This window comes from Lathyrus oleraceus, chromosome 7, assembly GCF_024323335.1.
Source record: "Lathyrus oleraceus cultivar Zhongwan6 chromosome 7, CAAS_Psat_ZW6_1.0, whole genome shotgun sequence".
NCBI lineage: Eukaryota > Viridiplantae > Streptophyta > Magnoliopsida > Fabales > Fabaceae > Lathyrus > Lathyrus oleraceus.
This window is the reverse complement of record NC_066585.1, coordinates 443,970,935-443,978,353: the sequence shown is the minus strand read 5'-3', so window position 1 is coordinate 443,978,353 and position 7,419 is coordinate 443,970,935. Positions and strand designations below refer to the sequence as shown.

General features: G+C 40.0%; 1 non-coding gene across 1 annotated transcript; it reads right to left on the bottom strand.

Annotated features, from left to right (window-relative positions):
* Positions 1-432: 432 nt before the first annotated feature.
* LOC127109462 (small nucleolar RNA R71) lies at positions 433-539 on the bottom strand. The gene has a single exon (XR_007796744.1). It is a non-coding gene; the product is annotated as a small nucleolar RNA R71 (small nucleolar RNA).
* Positions 540-7,419: the final 6,880 nt, after the last annotated feature.

The window sequence follows — 7,419 nt, the reverse complement described above, 5'->3', positions numbered from 1 at the left end:
CCCGATATCTTCTTTCCTACTGCTGAACCAATTGAAAAACCAACCATGGCTACAGTGGAACCACAAAATCGTCCTCTTAAGTTCTACGCTACCCTGTCCCAACAAGAACCTCACAGCAGCATTGCTGCCCCTGCTATCAATCGAAACGATTTCGAGCTAAAACCCTCATTATTATCAGTCGTCCAATAACATCAATTTGCTGGAAATCCTACGGACGACCCTAATGAACATTTGACTAAGTTTGTGCAGTACGCAGACACTGTGAAGGCGAATGGTGTATCTCAAGATGCGATAAGACTACGCCTCTTTCCTTTCTCTCTAAGAGACAGAGCTTGGGCTTGGTTACAATCCTTGCCATCCAACTCAGTTACAACATGGGAAGAACTGAAGAACGTTTTCTTATCCCGATATTTTCCGCCAAGCAAAACTGCTATGCTGAGAGCTCAAATCAACGGATTTCGACAAAAGGATGTAGAATCTCTCTACAACGCGTGGGAGAGATACAAAGACATGATGAGGATATGTCCATATCACAGTCTCGAAGACTGGGTGATCATTCACACATTTTACAATGGGCTTCTGTATAACACAAGACTGACAGTAGACGCTGCCGCGGGCGGTGCACTTATGGATAAGCCATACAATGAAGCATATCAACTCATTGAAAACATGACCCAAAACCATTTCCAATGGGGAGGTAAAAGAACACCAGTAGAAAAGTCCCAAACAAAAAGTGGAATGTACGAAATCAGTAGCCTTGACTACGTCCATGCAAACATAGATGCCCTTGTTCAAAAGTTAGACAACTTAACCATACCACCCGCAGCCACCGTGGCTGTCGTGACTCCCAACTGTGAGTTATGTGGAACTCCTGGACACACTGCACCAGAATGTCAGATATTGGCAAGAGTCCCAACCGATCAAGTGAATTACGCACAAGGATACCCTTATTCGAATACATACAACTCAGGTTGGAAAAACCATCCCAACTTTTCGTATAAGAATAACAACGCCCTGTATGCACTTGGCCAAGCACTCGTTGTTCCGCCTGGATATCAAAAGCCAGCTAATAATGCTCCTAACATGTCTAGGAAGTCAAACCTTTAACTAATTATGGAAAGCTTCATAGCTACCCAAGCTTAAACAAACAAAGACTTCTTGAACCAAAACATACATACTAGTGAGCAACTTAAACAATTAGCGAGCAAAGTAAACACCTTAGCCACCCACAACAAAATGCTTGAAACACAGATTTCACAAGTGGCTCAACAACAAGCGTCTACTTCCGTTCCCGCTGGCACATTTCCTGGACAGCCGCAACCTAATCCAAAAGGACATGCAAATGCCGTTATATTGAGGAGTGGAAAAGAACTAGACGGACTCGTAGATCCAAGACTCCAAAATCCTGCCATGTACCAAAAACCATACAAAACAACAACTGAGAAGGTAAGTGAACCAAAGGAGAAGGAAGATAATACCCGAGAGGCTGGAGAGAAATAAAAACCTTATGTGCCTCCACCACCTTATAAACCACCCATTTTGTATCCTCAAAGACTCGCAAATTCTAAAACTGCAGGGCAATTTAGGAAATTTGTTGAACTTCTGAAGCAACTAAACATTACAAGTCCCTTTACAAAAGCCATCACACAAATGCACTCATATGCCAAATTTCTTAAAGAGATCTTATCCAATAAGAAAAAGATCGAGGATAATGAAACAGTTACACTTACTGCTGAGTGTAGCGCAATAATCCAAAATAACATGCCTCTCGAACTAAAAGACCCAGGTAGTTTCTCCATACCCTGTGTCATTGGAAAGTTCGTCATAGACAAAGCTCTATACGACCTAGGAGCAAGCATTAGTGTAATGCCCTTAACCATCTGTAAAAGGCTAAACATGGGAGAACTAAGACCAACCAAGATGTTTGTTCAACTAGCTGACCGCTCAATCAAATATCATGTTGATATACTAGATAATGTCCCAGTACGTGTAAGACAATTCTACATTCCAACAGACTTCATAATCATGGATATCAAAGAAGATGCCAGTACACCTATTATATTAGGAATGCCATTATTAGCTACCGTCGGAGCTATAATAGATGTGAAAAGAGGTAAGCTAACATTTGAAGTTGGAGAAGAAAAGGTTGAATTCATCTTAACACAATTCTTACAAGCGCCAGCTATAGACGATACCTGTTATCTACTTGATATCATAGACGAGTGCGTAAGAGATATGGAGATGCAAGAAACCACATATTCTGATATAATGAAAATCCAAATCCCTCCAATCTTTGAAGATGATAATTGGCGTGAACCATACCAAAATGACAGTCTAAGCGAATGCTTAGCACTTACACCCAACCACATGCCATGCCCGAAGAAACCAGACTTGGAATTAAAAACACTACCAAAGAACCTAAGATACGAATTCCTAGACACTTAACTCAAAAGACCAGTAATAGTCAACGCTGACTTGGGACAGATGGAAACTGAAAAGTTACTAGATGTCTTAAGAAAATATCCAACTGTGTTAGGCTACAACATCGCTGACCTAAAAGGAATAAGTCCTTCTATTTGTATGCATCGCATTATGCTAGAGGAAGATTGTAAAACCTCTAGAGAACACCAGAGAAGGATCAACCCAATCTTAAGTACTATAGTCAAGGATGAAGTAAAAAAGTTATTAGATGCTGGAATCATATACCCGATCTCCGATAGTCGATGGGTTAGCCCCGTTCATGTAGTACCCAAGAAAGGGGGTGTTACAGTTGTTAAGAACGAGAAGGGCGAATCTGTAGCACAGAGAGTTGTGATCGGAAGTAGAATGTGCATCGATTATAGAAAACTAAATAAAGCCACTCGAGAGGATCATTTTCCTCTACCTTTCATTGATCAAATGCTTGAACGATTGGCTAAGCATTCCCACTTCTGCTATCTAGATGGTTATTCAGGATTCTTTCAAATTCCTATCCATCCTGACGACCAAGAGAAGACAACCTTCACATGCCCTTATGGTACATTCGCTTATCGATGAATGCCATTTGGACTATGCAACGCTCCCGCAACACTCCAAAGATGCATGATGTCAATCTTCGCTGACTTTATAGACGACATTATGGAAGTCTTTATGGGCGATTTTTCTGTTTGTGGGCAGAGCTTCGAAGGATGTTTATCAAACCTTGAAATGGTACTTGAAAGATACGTAAAGGTGGATCTCGTCTTGAACTGGGAGAAATGCCATTTCATGGTCCAACAAGGAATCGTGTTAGGACATGTAGTATCTGATAAAGGAATTGAAGTAGACAAAGCTAAGATCAAAATCATAGAGAATCTTCAACCTCCGAAAACCGTACGAGAAATACAAAGCTTTTTAGGACACGCTGGTTTCTACCGACGCTTTATCAAAGATTTCTCGAAAATTACCAAACCACTTACTGGTTAATTAATGAAAGAAGCTGACTTTATCTTTGATGAGAAATGTTTAATAGCGTTTGAGCAATTAAAACATCTTTAATCACCGCACCTATCATGCAACCACCTGATTGGAGATTACCTTTCGAAATCATGTGTGATGCGAGTGATTATGTTGTAGGCGCTGTGCTAGGACAAAGAAAGGATAAAAAACTTCATGCTATCTACTACGCAAGTAGAACATTAGATCCTGCCCAAATGAACTATGCCACCACCGAAAAGGAACTTCTAGCCGTTGTGTTCGCTTTAGACAAATTCTGTTCCTACTTAGTAGGAGTGAAAATCATTATCTATACTGACCACGCCGCTATTAGATATTTGCTAAGTAAGAAGAATGCCAAACAAAGACTCTTAAGATGGATCCTACTCTTACAAGAATTTGACTTAGAAATAAAGGATAAGAAGGGTACTGAAAACGTAGTAGCAGACCACTTATCACGAATCGAAGGGGATAAGCCCGAACAAATTCCAATCAATGATGATTTCCCTTACGAACGACTTATAGCCCAAATGGAAAGCGGCATGTCTGAACTAACCTTAAATGATACCGAAATAGAAGAATCCTTGGAAGAAATTCATGCGAATACAACTCTGTCATGGTGTGCTGATTTTGTCAACTACCTAGCTGTTGGAGTACTTCCACCAGACCTATCATACCAACAAAAGAAGAAATTCTTTCATGACCTAAAACAATACTACTGGGATGAACCTCAACTTTTCAAAAGAGGTACCGACGGTATTTTTTGTCGATGTGTTCTTGAGGATGAAATAGACGACATAATCTCTCATTGCCATTCCGCCCCATATGGTGGACACACAAGCACATCAAAAACTTGTGCTAAGATCTTACAATCGGGCCTCTTTTGGCCTACTCTATGGAAAGATTTCCATAATGCGGTTATAAATTACGACTGGTGCCAACACACTAGTAACGTTTCAAGACGCGATGAAATGCCACAAACGGGCATCTTAGAAGTGGAAGTCTTTGATGTGTGGGGGATTGACTTCATGGGACCATTCTCGTCTTCTTTTCGTAATAAGTACATACTCCTAGCTGTCGATTACGTTTCAAAATGGATCGAGGCCGTAGCTTCTCCGACAAATGACACACGAGTAGTGATTAAGTTGTTCAAGAACATAATTTTTCCTAGATTCGGTGTGCTAAAACTAGTCGTTAGTGACGGTGGCTCCTATTTCATATCGAATATCTTTGGAAAACTTCTTCTGAAGTATGGAGTCCGACACCAAGTAGCAACACCTTATCACCCACAAACTATTGGGCAAGTTGAGGTTTCAAATAGAGAAATCAAATAAATTCTAGACAAGAGTGTCGAAATATCTAGAAAAGACTGGTCATCTAAACTAAACGAAGCTTTGTGGGCCTATAGGACAACCTACAAGACCCTAATAGGGACCACACCCTTTAAATTAGTCTATGGTAAATCATGTCATCTCCCTGTGGAATTAGAACACAAAGCTTATTGGGAAATTAAGACCCTAAATCTAAATTATACTTCCGCATGTGAGAAGCAAATTTTGTACATTCACGAATTGGAAGAACTTCGACTAGACGCCTATGAGAATGCCAAGATATACAAAGAACGAACCAAAAAATGGCACGATAAACGTATATCTAGGAAAGATTTTAATGTCGGCGACATATTGCTACTATTTAATTCGAGACTTAAGCTTTTTCCGGGAAAACATAAATCTAGGTGGTCAGGCCCTTTCGAAATCACAAAAGTCTTTAAAAGCGGTGCGATAGAAATCAAAGGTCGAAATAGTGAACCGTTTATGGTAAATGGGCAGCGATTAAAACATTATCACAGTATTGACAACAGAGACTATTCAAATAGTGTAAGACTTATAGAGTTGCCCGCTCAACCCCAAAACTAGTATATCGCAACGTTACTGTCGAACTTGCGACATTAAACAAAGTGCTTAGTGGGAGACAACCCGCCTTTTTTTAATTTGTTATCTTTGTTTTTAAGCGTTTCCCTTCTTTGACTTTTACTTGTATTTTGCTCCCTTTCATTGATTCTATGCAGTAATGTACTTGTTGCTTCTAGTTACTAACTTAGAAACATTGGATACTGATTAACAGGCGAATTTATAACTAGTTAGTAACTAACTTTCATCATGCAACCAGTAGATACAGTTTTCAGAGGAAGAGTTCAGAGAAGGCGCTATGATTATTTAACTCAGAAGGATATGGCTTTATCCATATATTATGATGGACCTACCATGGATAGGTTAGGTATCTGAGATAGCATCTTGTTTATGTTTAACCAGCTAGGACGGGAGAATGTTGCTATTAAGAGAAGGTTTGTCACATACCGTGAACTCACCCTAGAATTCCTTAGCTCCCTAGTTTACAACCCCGAGCATGGTTACGGACTCAACAAAGGGTTTATTTCCTTTAGGTTGTTTAGTATGGACTTCACTTATAACCGTAGAGACCTTGCTGACCTTCTAGGATTTCCTTGTGGCCCATTTGTTTTCACTACCCGCCAGGAGGAATTAATCGATGACATCGACCTAGATTACTTTGGGGGTAGTTTAAATGGAGACTACTACCCTAACCCAAACGAGATGCACTCCCAAATGATACACAACCCTGCTATCCGCTACTTCCACAAAATACTAGCCCACACCCTGTTTGGAAAAGAAGCGAACAACACCATAGTGTCACGAGATGAACTTTTCATCTTACTCTGTGTCGACCAAGGTCGACATGTCAATTTTGTGACATTTATGATGGAAAGATTCGTTCACCTTGCAAAGAACAATCGCACCACAATCATAATAGGTGGCCTAGTAACCATGATAGTTGATGCCATTGGACTTAGACGCCCATTTTACGAGCATACACCTTTTGGACACATCCGACCCATGGATATTGAATTTTGCTTTGACCGAAGAATCATAGGAAACCTTGGGCCGGATACTTTTGATTACCTAATTAATAACGAAGTTGTCCAGCTATTTACCTTACCAAACCATGAGACAATAAGTGTTCATAACCGAAATAACTGGCTTTATGATTTAGATGAACACCACATTGCTCCACCATCACCTCTTGAGACACCGCCTATATATGAGTATTTAGATGACCTTATCTCTGTTGATGAATCTGATCTCGAAACCCCTCCAAACTACTATAACCTAGATGAACCGGAACTTCTATCCTATGCAGAAAATATGACCATAATCCTTACCCGTCTGGATGGTTTCCACACTGACATTACCAATGTGAAAGATGAAATAAAGAGCATGCGCCTTGATGTCTTAGGCTTAATGGATGTCACCGTCGAACAGTTTGATCACTTGAACCAGGTTGTAGCTTCTTTGGGACAGAACCGTGGCTGATTACATCGACCGCTGACCTCTCCTACTCGCATTAAAGCAATGAGGACACTGCTATGTTTTAGTGTGGGGAGGGATCACTTTTATTGCTATTATTTATTTTAATGTTACATTTAACTTTAGTCTTTTAATTTAATTTAAATAGTCTTTTAATTTAATTTAAATAACATTGTTATTTCTTTTTGCTTCTACAATAAATTTAATTTACCTCCGTCAGTTTATTTTTACTGTTGTTAATTCCATACTGCTTTTATTTTATTTTATACTGCTTCCATACCGTGTTTCTGCTATCATTACTACTGTGTTACTGCTGTTAAAATTCTTATACTTTTTGGCCTTTTTGCAAAAATTGTGACTGTTGCATGTGACGACCGCCACATGTAGTGTTACGCCCGTCACAGAGGCGTGACGCCCGTCACAGATACGCTACGCATGTCACATACATGACCGTTACACACGACCATTGCATATGACCGTTACGCAAGACTGTTACGTGTGACGACCGTAACAACCTTGTGACAATCGTCACGGATCCAGAAGGCGCGCCTATAAAAACAGGCGCACTTCCTTTCTTCTTTCT